Here is a 15438-nt window from a genome sequence, read left to right as displayed (position 1 = left end):
GGGAAGAGCCAATGCGAGAAACCCCACCAAACGCTCTGACAAAAAAAGAGGGGGCGCTCCAGTAACCCCGCTTCGGAGCGCACCCTGGGCAAACCCAGCCAAGGTGCCCACCCCGGCCAAGGTGCAGGCGAGGTGCGCACCCGGGGCAAACCGGGCTCCGACAACGTGCACGCCGCACCTTGGAGCACACTTCGTAGCGCTCCCGGGTGCGCACCTCAGAGCACACCAAGGTGGGCAGCGAGGTGCGCACCTTTGATGCGCTGCCTTCACTAATTTCCAGAAAAGGCAAAAAAAAAAGGAGATTTTAAAATTTCCGTTTTGAAAGATAGTGAAAAAAACGGAACGCGCGTGCCATCTTGAGCCCGCCCTGGTGCGCAGCCCAGGTAAGGTGCCCACCCTGGCAAAGGTGCGCACCCGGGCAATTAACCCTACTTCCGACTTCGTGCGCGCCAGGGTGGCAACCGGGCCTCGGAAGAGCCAATGCGAGAAACCCCACCAAACGCTCCGACAAAAAAAGAGGCGGCGCTCCAATAACCCCGCTTCGGAGCGCAGCCGGGGCAAACCCAGCCAAGGTGCCCACCCCGACGAAGGTGCACGCGAGGTGCGCACCCGGGGCAAACCGGGCTCCGACAACGTGCACGCAGCACCTTGGAGCACACTTCGAAGCACTCCCGGGTGCCCACCGGCGTTGCGCACCGTGGTGGGCAGCGAGGTGCGCACCTTTGATGCGCTGCCTTCACTAATTTCCAGAAAAAGGCAAAAAAAAATGAGATTTTAAAATTTCCGTTTTGAAAGATAGTGAAAAAAAAGGAACGCGGGTGCCATCTTGAGCCCGCCCTGGTGCGCAGCCCAGGCAAGGCATGCGCACCAAGGTGCCCACCCGAGGTGCACACCCGGGGCAAACCGGGCTCCGACTTCGTGCAGGCCGCACCTTGGAGCACACTTCGGAGCGCTCCTTGGTGCGCACCATGGTGCCCACCAGGGCGCGCAACCCAGCCAAGGTCTGCACACTAAGGTGCCCACCCCGGCGAAGGTGCACGCGAGGTGCGCACCCGGGGCAAACCGGGCTCCGACTTCGTGCACGCCATGGTGCCCACCGCGGCGAAGGTGCACGCGAGGTGCGCACCCGGGGCAAACCGGGCTCCGACTTCGTGCACGCCGCACCTTGGAGCACACTTCGGAGCGCTCCTTGGTGCGCACCATGGTGCCCACCAGGGCGCGCAACCCAGCCAAGGTGTGCGCACCAAGGTGCACGCGAGGTGCGCACCCGGGGCAAACCGGGGTCCGACTTCGTGCACGCCGCACCTTGGAGCACACATCGGAGCGCTCCCAGGTTCGCACCAGCGTTGCGCACCTTTGATGCGCTGCCTTCACTAATTTCCAGAAAAGGCAAAAAAAAACGATATTTTAAAATTTCCGTTCTGAAAGATAGTGAAAAAAACGGAACGCGGGTGCCATCTTGAGCCCTTCCTGGTGCGCAGCCCAGGCAAGTTGTGCGCACCAAGGTGCCCACCCTGGCGGAGGTGCGCGCCCGGGGCAAACCGGGCTCCGACTTCGTGCACTGCATGGTGCCCACCAAGGCGCGCAACCCAGCCAAGGTGCCCACCGCAGCGAAGGTGCACGCGAGGTGCACACCCGGGGCAAACCGGGCTCCGACTTCGTGCACGCCGCACCTTGGAGCACACTTCAGAGCGCTCCTTGGTGCGCACCAGGGCGCGCAACCCAGCCGAGGTGCCCACCCCGGCGAAGGTGCACGCGAGGTGCGCACCCGGGGCAAACCGGGCTCCGACTTCGTGCACGCCATGGTGCCCACCGCGGCGAAGGTGCGCACCCGGGGCAAACCGGGCTCCGACTTCGTGCACGCCGCACCTTGGAGCACACTTCGGAGCGCTCCTTGGTGCGCACCATGGTGCCCACCAGGCCGCGCAACCCAGCCAAGGTGTGCGCACCAAGGTGCACGCGAGGTGCGCACCCGGGGCAAACCGGGGTCCGACTTCGTGCACGCCGCACCTTGGAGCACACATCGGGGCGCTCCCGGGTTCGCACCGGCGTTGCGCACCGTGGTGGGCACCTCGGAGCACACCAAGGTGGGCAGCGAGGTGCGCACCTTTGATGCGATGCCTTCACTAATTTCCATAAAAGGCAAAAAAAAAACGAGATTTTAAAATTTCCGTTTTGAAAGATAGTGAGAAAAAGGGAATGCTGGTGCCATCTTGAGCCCGCCCTGGTGCGCAGCCCAGCCAAGGTTTGCGCACCAAGGTGCCCACCCTGGCGAAGGTGCGCGCCCGGGCAATTAACCCAACTTCCAACTTCGCGCAGCGCCAGGGTGGGAGCGCACCCAACAACCGGGCCTGGGAAGAGCCAATGCGAGAAACCCCACCAAACTCTCTGACAAAAAAAGAGGGGGCGCTCCAGTAACCCCGCTTCGGAGCGCACCCTGGGCAAACCCAGCCAAGGTGCCCACCCCGGCCAAGGTGCAGGCGAGGTGCGCACCCGGGGCAAACCGGGCTCCGACAACGTGCACGCCGCACCTTGGAGCACACTTCGTAGCGCTCCCGGGTGCGCACCTCAGAGCACACCAAGGTGGGCAGCGAGGTGCGCACCTTTGATGCGCTGCCTTCACTAATTTCCAGAAAAGGCAAAAAAAAAAGGAGATTTTAAAATTTCCGTTTTGAAAGATAGTGAAAAAAACGGAACGCGCGTGCCATCTTGAGCCCGCCCTGGTGCGCAGCCCAGGTAAGGTGCCACCCTGGCAAAGGTGCGCACCCGGGCAATTAACCCTACTTCCGACTTCGTGCGCGCCAGGGTGGCAACCGGGCCTCGGAAGAGCCAATGCGAGAAACCCCACCAAACGCTCCGACAAAAAAAGAGGCGGCGCTCCAATAACCCCGCTTCGGAGCGCAGCCGGGGCAAACCAAGCCAAGGTGCCCACCCCGACGAAGGTGCACGCGAGGTGCGCACCCGGGGCAAACCGGGCTCCGACAACGTGCACGCAGCACCTTGGAGCACACTTCGAAGCACTCCCGGGTGCCCACCGGCGTTGCGCACCGTGGTGGGCAGCGAGGTGCGCACCTTTGATGCGCTGCCTTCACTAATTTCCAGAAAAAGGCAAAAAAAAATGAGATTTTAAAATTTCCGTTTTGAAAGATAGTGAAAAAAAAGGAACGCGGGTGCCATCTTGAGCCCGCCCTGGTGCGCAGCCCAGGCAAGGCATGCGCACCAAGGTGCCCACCCGAGGTGCACACCCGGGGCAAACCGGGCTCCGACTTCGTGCAGGCCGCACCTTGGAGCACACTTCGGAGCGCTCCTTGGTGCGCACCATGGTGCCCACCAGGGCGCACCCGAGGCAAACCGGGCTCCGACTTCGTGCACGCCGCACCTTGGAGCACACATCGGAGCGCTCCCAGGTTCGCACCAGCGTTGCGCACCTTTGATGCGCTGCCTTCACTAATTTCCAGAAAAGGCAAAAAAAAACGATATTTTAAAATTTCCGTTCTGAAAGATAGTGAAAAAAACGGAACGCGGGTGCCATCTTGAGCCCTTCCTGATGCGCAGCCCAGGCAAGTTGTGCGCACCAAGGTGCCCACCCTGGCGGAGGTGCGCGCCCGGGGCAAACCGGGCTCCGACTTCGTGCACTGCATGGTGCCCACCAAGGCGCGCAACCCAGCCAAGGTGCCCACCGCAGCGAAGGTGCACGCGAGGTGCGCACCCGAGGTGCACACCCGGGGCAAACCGGGCTCCGACTTCGTGCACGCCGCACCTTGGAGCACACTTCAGAGCGCTCCTTGGTACGCACCAGGGCGCGCAACCCAGCCAAGGTGCTCACCCCGGCGAAGGTGCACGCGAGGTGCGCACCCGGGGCAAACCGGGCTCGGACTTCGTGCACGCCGCACCTTGGAGCACACATCGGAGCGCTCCCGGGTTCGCACCAGCATTGCGCACCTTTGATGCGCTGCCTTCACTAATTTCCAGAAAAGGCAAAAAAAAGAAAAAAATGAGATTTTAAAATTTCCGTTTTGAAAGATAGTGAAAAAAACGGAACGCGGGTGCCATCTTGAGCCCGCCCTGGTGTGCAGCCCAGGCAAGTTGTGCGCACCAAGGCACCCACCCTGGCCAAGGTGGGTCACGGGGTGGGTCCTAGGGTGGGTAACGGGGTGGGTACTAAGGTGCGTGCCAAGGTGGGTCATAGGGTGGGTGCCAAGGTGGGCACCAGGGTGGGTGTGCACCAACCCTAGCCAGGGTAGGTCACGGGGTGGTTGTCGGGGTGGGCGTCAAGGAGCCAAGGTGGGTGGCAAGTAGCCAAGTTGCGTGCCAAGGTGGGTGTCGGGGTGGGTGCCAAGGATCCAAGGTGGGTGCCAAGGAACCAAGGTGGGTGTCTGGGTGGGTGCCGAGGTGGGAGCCAGGGTGGGTCCCAAGGTGAGTGCAAAGGTGGGTGCCAGGGTCAAGGTGAGTGCCAATGTGGGTTCCAAGGTGCCAGGGTCAGGGTGAGTGCCAATGTGGGTTCAAAGGTGCTAAGTTGGGTGCGAGGTTGGGTGCGAGGGTGGGTGGGTGCCAAGGTGTGCTAGGTGGAAGCCCGGGTGGGTCGGCATCCCATGGGTGTCGAGTTGGGTGCCTGATGGGTGCTTCTTGTCAAGTTTTAGTCGTCGGGACTCATTTCGAGCCTTAGAGGTCGTTTCTTGTCCGGTTGCCCTGTCTTCGACCTGGGAACCCAATTTTGGTCCTCGGGTCCCATTTTTTTTTGTCTCGCATCCCACTTTTGGCCTGTGGCCTTTTCGGGGTCGATTCTCGTTTTGGGCATCAGAGCATGTTTCTTCTCCTAAAACCCAATATTTGTTTATTAAGTCTCGGAACACATTTTTGTTCTCGTGGACCCATCATGGGTCTTGGAACGCATTTGTGGTCCTTGGGTCCCATTTTGCATCCCGAAACTTGTGTTTTGGTGCTTGATCCCTATTTTGGGTGCCCACCTTGCACCAAGTGCGCACCCGGGGCAAACCGAGCGCCTTGGTGCACCGGGGCAAGATCGAGCGTGCACCCGAGGCGCCCCGAACATGCACCAAGGTGCACTCGGCCCACATGTGAGCGCAGGTCGTTGCGCCCGAGGTGGTGTGTGGGCACCGCGTTGCAGACGGGACACTGCACGCACACGACGCCCCCTCCAGGTGCACGCACGTAGGCCGGGCCGGGTGCACACCCGACGCCCTAGCAAGGTGCGCGCACCCGGGCAGGGCTCACACTTGGCGAACGGGGCGCACTTCGCGAGGGAGGGTGTGCACCTCGACGGGGGTGGGTGGCCGGGGTGGATTCGCACGTGGGTCGCGGTTTGCTAAGTACACACTGCGACAAGCTCATAACGGGTGCGATCATACCAGCGTTAGTGCACCGGATCCCATCAGAACTCCGCAGTTAAGCGCGCTTGGGCCGGAGTAGTACTGGGATGGGTGACCTCCCGGGAAGTCCCGGTGTTGCACCCTTTTTTAGTTTTTCGCCGGGCGTCGCAATGCTATTTGAATAAACCTTTTGCCCGTTTGCGTTCTCGTCGGGGCCGGGCCGGGCCGGGGTGCGCTGCCCGCACTACCGCGCGCGCGGGGGCGACACCGAGCGCGCACCCGAGGCGCCCCGAGCACACAGGCCACGGTGCAACCCGGGCGTTGTGCGCGCACCCCGGTGCGCCCGAGGTGCTGCGCGCGCACCCAGGTGAAATCGGTGTGCACCTCGGCCAGTGCGCGCTCGGTCGAGTCGCGCACGTTGGCCAAGGTGCACGGTGATGTTTCTTACTCTAAGGTTCCGCACCAGACGCCCGGGACAGGTGAGCGAAGCTGGGCGGGGCCGGGTGCGCGGCCGGGGCAGGTGCACGCAGCTGGAGAGAGCTTTGGAGCACACTTCGGAGCGCACCAATGATGCGCTCCATTCAAAAGTTTCCTGAAAAGGCAAAAAAAGTTGAGATTATAGAATTTCCCACTTGAGAGATTGTAAAAAAAAAAAATTTAAAATGAAGGAAACGCGGGTGCCAAGGTGTGCGCAGCCCAGCCAAGGTGTGCGCACCAAGGCGCCCACCCTGGCGAAGGTGCACGCAAGGTGCGCACCCGAGGCAAACCGGACAATTAACCCAACTTTCGACTTCGCGCGCACCTTGGAGCGCACTTCGGAGCGCTCCTTGGTGCGCACCAATCTTGGGCACCTCGGAGTGCACCATGGCGCCCACCAAGGTGCGCACCCGGGGCAAACCGAGCTCCGACTTCGTGCGCACCTTGGAGCGCACGAAAGGTGCGCACCATGGCGCCCACCAAGGTGCGCAGCCCAGCCAAGGCGTGCGCATCAAGGTGCGCACCCTGGCGAAGGTGCGCACCCGGGGCAAACCGAGCTCCGACTTCGTGCGCACCTTGGAGCGCACAAAAGGTGCGCAACCCAGCCAAGGTGTGCGCACCCCGGTCAAACCGAGCTCCGAATCGTGCGCACCAGAGGTGCACGCCATCGTGCGCACCTTGGAGCACACTTCGGAGCCCTCCTTGGTGCGCGCCGATGTTGCGCACCTCGGAGCGCACCCGGGGAAAACAATGCAATTAACCCGACTTTCGACTTCGTGGGCACCTCGGAGCGCTCTCGGGTTCGCACCTCGGAGCACACCGAGGTGCGCACCTTTGATGCGCTGCCTTCACCAATTTCCAGAAAAGGCAAGAAAACATTGAGAAGGTGTGCGCACCGAGGTGCCCACCCTGGCGAAGGTGCACGCGAGGTGCGCACCCGGGGCAAACCGGGCTCCGACTTCGTGCACGCCGCACCTTGGAGCACACTTCGGAGCGCTCCTTGGTGCGCACCAGGGCGCGCAACCCAGCCGAGGTGCCCACCCCGGCGAAGGTGCACGCGAGGTGCGCACCCGGGGCAAACCGGGCTCCGACTTCGTGCACGCCATGGTGCCCACCGCGGCGAAGGTGCACGCGAGGTGCGCACCCGGGGCAAACCGGGCTCCGACTTCGTGCACGCCGCACCTTGGAGCACACTTCGGAGCGCTCCTTGGTGCGCACCATGGTGCCCACCAGGGCGCGCAACCCCGCCGAAGGTGCACGCGAGGTGCGCACCCGGGGCAAACCGGGCTCCGACTTCGTGCACGCCGCACCTTGGAGCACACTTCGGAGCGCTCCTTGGTGCGCACCATGGTGCCCACCAGGGCGCGCAACCCCGCCGAAGGTGCACGCGAGGTGCGCACCCGGGGCAAACCGGGCTCCGACTTCGTGCACGCCATGGTGCGCACCGCGGCGAAGGTGCGCACCCGGGGCAAACCGGGCTCCGACTTCGTGCACGCCGCACCTTGGAGCACACTTCGGAGCGCTCCTTGGTGCGCACCAGGGCGCGCAACCCAGCCGAGGTGCCCACCCCGGCGAAGGTGCACGCGAGGTGCGTACCCGGGGCAAACCGGGCTCCGACTTCGTGCACGCCGCACCTTGGAGCACACTTCGGAGCGCTCCTTGGTGCGCACCATGGTGCCCACCAGGCCGCGCAACCCAGCCAAGGTGTGCGCACCAAGGTGCACGCGAGGTGCGCACCCGGGGCAAACCGGGGTCCGACTTCGTGCACGCCGCACCTTGGAGCACACATCGGGGCGCTCCCGGGTTCGCACCGGCGTTGCGCACCGTGGTGGGCACCTCGGAGCACACCAAGGTGGGCAGCGAGGTGCGCACCTTTGATGCGATGCCTTCACTAATTTCCATAAAAGGCAAAAAAAAAACGAGATTTTAAAATTTCCGTTTTGAAAGATAGTGAGAAAAAGGGAATGCTGGTGCCATCTTGAGCCCGCCCTGGTGCGCAGCCCAGCCAAGGTGTGCGCACCAAGGTGCCCACCCTGGCGAAGGTGCGCGCCCGGGCAATTAACCCAACTTCCAACTTCGCGCGCGCCAGGGTGGGAGCGCACCCAACAACCGGGCCTGGGAAGAGCCAATGCGAGAAACCCCACCAAACGCTCTGACAAAAAAAGAGGGGGCGCTCCAGTAACCCCGCTTCGGAGCGCACCCTGGGCAAACCCAGCCAAGGTGCCCACCCCGGCCAAGGTGCAGGCGAGGTGCGCACCCGGGGCAAACCGGGCTCCGACAACGTGCACGCCGCACCTTGGAGCACACTTCGTAGCGCTCCCGGGTGCGCACCTCAGAGCACACCAAGGTGGGCAGCGAGGTGCGCACCTTTGATGCGCTGCCTTCACTAATTTCCAGAAAAGGCAAAAAAAAAAGGAGATTTTAAAATTTCCGTTTTGAAAGATAGTGAAAAAAACGGAACGCGCGTGCCATCTTGAGCCCGCCCTGGTGCGCAGCCCAGGTAAGGTGCCCACCCTGGCAAAGGTGCGCACCCGGGCAATTAACCCTACTTCCGACTTCGTGCGCGCCAGGGTGGCAACCGGGCCTCGGAAGAGCCAATGCGAGAAACCCCACCAAACGCTCCGACAAAAAAAGAGGCGGCGCTCCAATAACCCCGCTTCGGAGCGCAGCCGGGGCAAACCCAGCCAAGGTGCCCACCCCGACGAAGGTGCACGCGAGGTGCGCACCCGGGGCAAACCGGGCTCCGACAACGTGCACGCAGCACCTTGGAGCACACTTCGAAGCACTCCCGGGTGCCCACCGGCGTTGCGCACCGTGGTGGGCAGCGAGGTGCGCACCTTTGATGCGCTGCCTTCACTAATTTCCAGAAAAAGGCAAAAAAAAATGAGATTTTAAAATTTCCGTTTTGAAAGATAGTGAAAAAAAAGGAACGCGGGTGCCATCTTGAGCCCGCCCTGGTGCGCAGCCCAGGCAAGGCATGCGCACCAAGGTGCCCACCCGAGGTGCACACCCGGGGCAAACCGGGCTCCGACTTCGTGCAGGCCGCACCTTGGAGCACACTTCGGAGCGCTCCTTGGTGCGCACCATGGTGCCCACCAGGGCGCGCAACCCAGCCAAGGTCTGCACACTAAGGTGCCCACCCCGGCGAAGGTGCACGCGAGGTGCGCACCCGGGGCAAACCGGGCTCCGACTTCGTGCACGCCATGGTGCCCACCGCGGCGAAGGTGCACGCGAGGTGCGCACCCGGGGCAAACCGGGCTCCGACTTCGTGCACGCCGCACCTTGGAGCACACTTCGGAGCGCTCCTTGGTGCGCACCATGGTGCCCACCAGGGCGCGCAACCCAGCCAAGGTGTGCGCACCAAGGTGCACGCGAGGTGCGCACCCGGGGCAAACCGGGGTCCGACTTCGTGCACGCCGCACCTTGGAGCACACATCGGAGCGCTCCCAGGTTCGCACCAGCGTTGCGCACCTTTGATGCGCTGCCTTCACTAATTTCCAGAAAAGGCAAAAAAAAACGATATTTTAAAATTTCCGTTCTGAAAGATAGTGAAAAAAACGGAACGCGGGTGCCATCTTGAGCCCTTCCTGGTGCGCAGCCCAGGCAAGTTGTGCGCACCAAGGTGCCCACCCTGGCGGAGGTGCGCGCCCGGGGCAAACCGGGCTCCGACTTCGTGCACTGCATGGTGCCCACCAAGGCGCGCAACCCAGCCAAGGTGCCCACCGCAGCGAAGGTGCACGCGAGGTGCACACCCGGGGCAAACCGGGCTCCGACTTCGTGCACGCCGCACCTTGGAGCACACTTCAGAGCGCTCCTTGGTGCGCACCAGGGCGCGCAACCCAGCCGAGGTGCCCACCCCGGCGAAGGTGCACGCGAGGTGCGCACCCGGGGCAAACCGGGCTCCGACTTCGTGCACGCCATGGTGCCCACCGCGGCGAAGGTGCGCACCCGGGGCAAACCGGGCTCCGACTTCGTGCACGCCGCACCTTGGAGCACACTTCGGAGCGCTCCTTGGTGCGCACCATGGTGCCCACCAGGCCGCGCAACCCAGCCAAGGTGTGCGCACCAAGGTGCACGCGAGGTGCGCACCCGGGGCAAACCGGGGTCCGACTTCGTGCACGCCGCACCTTGGAGCACACATCGGGGCGCTCCCGGGTTCGCACCGGCGTTGCGCACCGTGGTGGGCACCTCGGAGCACACCAAGGTGGGCAGCGAGGTGCGCACCTTTGATGCGATGCCTTCACTAATTTCCATAAAAGGCAAAAAAAAAACGAGATTTTAAAATTTCCGTTTTGAAAGATAGTGAGAAAAAGGGAATGCTGGTGCCATCTTGAGCCCGCCCTGGTGCGCAGCCCAGCCAAGGTTTGCGCACCAAGGTGCCCACCCTGGCGAAGGTGCGCGCCCGGGCAATTAACCCAACTTCCAACTTCGCGCGCGCCAGGGTGGGAGCGCACCCAACAACCGGGCCTGGGAAGAGCCAATGCGAGAAACCCCACCAAACTCTCTGACAAAAAAAGAGGGGGCGCTCCAGTAACCCCGCTTCGGAGCGCACCCTGGGCAAACCCAGCCAAGGTGCCCACCCCGGCCAAGGTGCAGGCGAGGTGCGCACCCGGGGCAAACCGGGCTCCGACAACGTGCACGCCGCACCTTGGAGCACACTTCGTAGCGCTCCCGGGTGCGCACCTCAGAGCACACCAAGGTGGGCAGCGAGGTGCGCACCTTTGATGCGCTGCCTTCACTAATTTCCAGAAAAGGCAAAAAAAAAAGGAGATTTTAAAATTTCCGTTTTGAAAGATAGTGAAAAAAACGGAACGCGCGTGCCATCTTGAGCCCGCCCTGGTGCGCAGCCCAGGTAAGGTGCCACCCTGGCAAAGGTGCGCACCCGGGCAATTAACCCTACTTCCGACTTCGTGCGCGCCAGGGTGGCAACCGGGCCTCGGAAGAGCCAATGCGAGAAACCCCACCAAACGCTCCGACAAAAAAAGAGGCGGCGCTCCAATAACCCCGCTTCGGAGCGCAGCCGGGGCAAACCAAGCCAAGGTGCCCACCCCGACGAAGGTGCACGCGAGGTGCGCACCCGGGGCAAACCGGGCTCCGACAACGTGCACGCAGCACCTTGGAGCACACTTCGAAGCACTCCCGGGTGCCCACCGGCGTTGCGCACCGTGGTGGGCAGCGAGGTGCGCACCTTTGATGCGCTGCCTTCACTAATTTCCAGAAAAAGGCAAAAAAAAATGAGATTTTAAAATTTCCGTTTTGAAAGATAGTGAAAAAAAAGGAACGCGGGTGCCATCTTGAGCCCGCCCTGGTGCGCAGCCCAGGCAAGGCATGCGCACCAAGGTGCCCACCCGAGGTGCACACCCGGGGCAAACCGGGCTCCGACTTCGTGCAGGCCGCACCTTGGAGCACACTTCGGAGCGCTCCTTGGTGCGCACCATGGTGCCCACCAGGGCGCACCCGAGGCAAACCGGGCTCCGACTTCGTGCACGCCGCACCTTGGAGCACACATCGGAGCGCTCCCAGGTTCGCACCAGCGTTGCGCACCTTTGATGCGCTGCCTTCACTAATTTCCAGAAAAGGCAAAAAAAAACGATATTTTAAAATTTCCGTTCTGAAAGATAGTGAAAAAAACGGAACGCGGGTGCCATCTTGAGCCCTTCCTGATGCGCAGCCCAGGCAAGTTGTGCGCACCAAGGTGCCCACCCTGGCGGAGGTGCGCGCCCGGGGCAAACCGGGCTCCGACTTCGTGCACTGCATGGTGCCCACCAAGGCGCGCAACCCAGCCAAGGTGCCCACCGCAGCGAAGGTGCACGCGAGGTGCGCACCCGAGGTGCACACCCGGGGCAAACCGGGCTCCGACTTCGTGCACGCCGCACCTTGGAGCACACTTCAGAGCGCTCCTTGGTACGCACCAGGGCGCGCAACCCAGCCAAGGTGCTCACCCCGGCGAAGGTGCACGCGAGGTGCGCACCCGGGGCAAACCGGGCTCGGACTTCGTGCACGCCGCACCTTGGAGCACACATCGGAGCGCTCCCGGGTTCGCACCAGCATTGCGCACCTTTGATGCGCTGCCTTCACTAATTTCCAGAAAAGGCAAAAAAAAGAAAAAAATGAGATTTTAAAATTTCCGTTTTGAAAGATAGTGAAAAAAACGGAACGCTGGGTGCCATCTTGAGCCCGCCCTGGTGTGCAGCCCAGGCAAGTTGTGCGCACCAAGGCACCCACCCTGGCCAAGGTGGGTCACGGGGTGGGTCCTAGGGTGGGTAACGGGGTGGGTACTAAGGTGCGTGCCAAGGTGGGTCATAGGGTGGGTGCCAAGGTGGGCACCAGGGTGGGTGTGCACCAACCCTAGCCAGGGTAGGTCACGGGGTGGTTGTCGGGGTGGGCGTCAAGGAGCCAAGGTGGGTGGCAAGTAGCCAAGTTGCGTGCCAAGGTGGGTGTCGGGGTGGGTGCCAAGGATCCAAGGTGGGTGCCAAGGAACCAAGGTGGGTGTCTGGGTGGGTGCCGAGGTGGGAGCCAGGGTGGGTCCCAAGGTGAGTGCAAAGGTGGGTGCCAGGGTCAAGGTGAGTGCCAATGTGGGTTCCAAGGTGCCAGGGTCAGGGTGAGTGCCAATGTGGGTTCAAAGGTGCTAAGTTGGGTGCGAGGTTGGGTGCGAGGGTGGGTGGGTGCCAAGGTGTGCTAGGTGGAAGCCCGGGTGGGTCGGCATCCCATGGGTGTCGAGTTGGGTGCCTGATGGGTGCTTCTTGTCAAGTTTTAGTCGTCGGGACTCATTTCGAGCCTTAGAGGTCGTTTCTTGTCCGGTTGCCCTGTCTTCGACCTGGGAACCCAATTTTGGTCCTCGGGTCCCATTTTTTTTTGTCTCGCATCCCACTTTTGGCCTGTGGCCTTTTCGGGGTCGATTCTCGTTTTGGGCATCAGAGCATGTTTCTTCTCCTAAAACCCAATATTTGTTTATTAAGTCTCGGAACACATTTTTGTTCTCGTGGACCCATCATGGGTCTTGGAACGCATTTGTGGTCCTTGGGTCCCATTTTGCATCCCGAAACTTGTGTTTTGGTGCTTGATCCCTATTTTGGGTGCCCACCTTGCACCAAGTGCGCACCCGGGGCAAACCGAGCGCCTTGGTGCACCGGGGCAAGATCGAGCGTGCACCCGAGGCGCCCCGAACATGCACCAAGGTGCACTCGGCCCACATGTGAGCGCAGGTCGTTGCGCCCGAGGTGGTGTGTGGGCACCGCGTTGCAGACGGGACACTGCACGCACACGACGCCCCCTCCAGGTGCACGCACGTAGGCCGGGCCGGGTGCACACCCGACGCCCTAGCAAGGTGCGCGCACCCGGGCAGGGCTCACACTTGGCGAACGGGGCGCACTTCGCGAGGGAGGGTGTGCACCTCGACGGGGGTGGGTGGCCGGGGTGGATTCGCACGTGGGTCGCGGTTTGCTAAGTACACACTGCGACAAGCTCATAACGGGTGCGATCATACCAGCGTTAGTGCACCGGATCCCATCAGAACTCCGCAGTTAAGCGCGCTTGGGCCGGAGTAGTACTGGGATGGGTGACCTCCCGGGAAGTCCCGGTGTTGCACCCTTTTTTAGTTTTTCGCCGGGCGTCGCAATGCTATTTGAATAAACCTTTTGCCCGTTTGCGTTCTCGTCGGGGCCGGGCCGGGCCGGGGTGCGCTGCCCGCACTACCGCGCGCGCGGGGGGCGACACCGAGCGCGCACCCGAGGCGCCCCGAGCACACAGGCCACGGTGCAACCCGGGCGTTGTGCGCGCACCCCGGTGCGCCCGAGGTGCTGCGCGCGCACCCAGGTGAAATCGGTGTGCACCTCGGCCAGTGCGCGCTCGGTCGAGTCGCGCACGTTGGCCAAGGTGCACGGTGATGTTTCTTACTCTAAGGTTCCGCACCAGACGCCCGGGACAGGTGAGCGAAGCTGGGCGGGGCCGGGTGCGCGGCCGGGGCAGGTGCACGCAGCTGGAGAGAGCTTTGGAGCACACTTCGGAGCGCACCAATGATGCGCTCCATTCAAAAGTTTCCTGAAAAGGCAAAAAAAGTTGAGATTATAGAATTTCCCACTTGAGAGATTGTAAAAAAAAAAAATTTAAAATGAAGGAAACGCGGGTGCCAAGGTGTGCGCAGCCCAGCCAAGGTGTGCGCACCAAGGCGCCCACCCTGGCGAAGGTGCACGCAAGGTGCGCACCCGAGGCAAACCGGACAATTAACCCAACTTTCGACTTCGCGCGCACCTTGGAGCGCACTTCGGAGCGCTCCTTGGTGCGCACCAATCTTGGGCACCTCGGAGTGCACCATGGCGCCCACCAAGGTGCGCACCCGGGGCAAACCGAGCTCCGACTTCGTGCGCACCTTGGAGCGCACGAAAGGTGCGCACCATGGCGCCCACCAAGGTGCGCAGCCCAGCCAAGGCGTGCGCATCAAGGTGCGCACCCTGGCGAAGGTGCGCACCCGGGGCAAACCGAGCTCCGACTTCGTGCGCACCTTGGAGCGCACAAAAGGTGCGCAACCCAGCCAAGGTGTGCGCACCCCGGTCAAACCGAGCTCCGAATCGTGCGCACCAGAGGTGCACGCCATCGTGCGCACCTTGGAGCACACTTCGGAGCCCTCCTTGGTGCGCGCCGATGTTGCGCACCTCGGAGCGCACCCGGGGAAAACAATGCAATTAACCCGACTTTCGACTTCGTGGGCACCTCGGAGCGCTCTCGGGTTCGCACCTCGGAGCACACCGAGGTGCGCACCTTTGATGCGCTGCCTTCACCAATTTCCAGAAAAGGCAAGAAAACATTGAGAAGGTGTGCGCACCGAGGTGCCCACCCTGGCGAAGGTGCACGCGAGGTGCGCACCCGGGGCAAACCGGGCTCCGACTTCGTGCACGCCGCACCTTGGAGCACACTTCGGAGCGCTCCTTGGTGCGCACCAGGGCGCGCAACCCAGCCGAGGTGCCCACCCCGGCGAAGGTGCACGCGAGGTGCGCACCCGGGGCAAACCGGGCTCCGACTTCGTGCACGCCATGGTGCCCACCGCGGCGAAGGTGCACGCGAGGTGCGCACCCGGGGCAAACCGGGCTCCGACTTCGTGCACGCCGCACCTTGGAGCACACTTCGGAGCGCTCCTTGGTGCGCACCATGGTGCCCACCAGGGCGCGCAACCCCGCCGAAGGTGCACGCGAGGTGCGCACCCGGGGCAAACCGGGCTCCGACTTCGTGCACGCCGCACCTTGGAGCACACTTCGGAGCGCTCCTTGGTGCGCACCATGGTGCCCACCAGGGCGCGCAACCCCGCCGAAGGTGCACGCGAGGTGCGCACCCGGGGCAAACCGGGCTCCGACTTCGTGCACGCCATGGTGCGCACCGCGGCGAAGGTGCGCACCCGGGGCAAACCGGGCTCCGACTTCGTGCACGCCGCACCTTGGAGCACACTTCGGAGCGCTCCTTGGTGCGCACCAGGGCGCGCAACCCAGCCGAGGTGCCCACCCCGGCGAAGGTGCACGCGAGGTGCGTACCCGGGGCAAACCGGGCTCCGACTTCGTGCACGCCGCACCTTGGAGCACACTTCGGAGCGCTCCTTGGTGCGCACCATGGTGCCCACCAGGCCGCGCAACCCAGCCAAGGT

The 15438-nt window shown here is 62.9% G+C and overlaps 2 non-coding genes across 2 annotated transcripts; both read left to right on the top strand.

The window, feature by feature from the left end:
- The first annotated feature begins 5355 nt into the window (after positions 1 to 5355).
- On the top strand, positions 5356 to 5474 carry LOC131866245 (5S ribosomal RNA). Its single transcript, XR_009364868.1, has one exon. It is a non-coding gene; the product is annotated as a 5S ribosomal RNA (ribosomal RNA).
- A 7805-nt stretch (positions 5475 to 13279) lies between these two features.
- Positions 13280 to 13398, top strand: LOC131866243 (5S ribosomal RNA). Its single transcript, XR_009364866.1, has one exon. It is a non-coding gene; the product is annotated as a 5S ribosomal RNA (ribosomal RNA).
- The last annotated feature ends 2040 nt before the right edge of the window (positions 13399 to 15438 follow it).

The sequence above is a fragment of the Cryptomeria japonica genome, unplaced genomic scaffold, assembly GCF_030272615.1.
Source record: "Cryptomeria japonica unplaced genomic scaffold, Sugi_1.0 HiC_scaffold_138, whole genome shotgun sequence".
Taxonomy (NCBI): Eukaryota; Viridiplantae; Streptophyta; class Pinopsida; order Cupressales; family Cupressaceae; genus Cryptomeria; species Cryptomeria japonica.
Note: the sequence above shows the minus strand (reverse complement) of the source record. Positions and strands in the feature narration are given on the sequence as shown.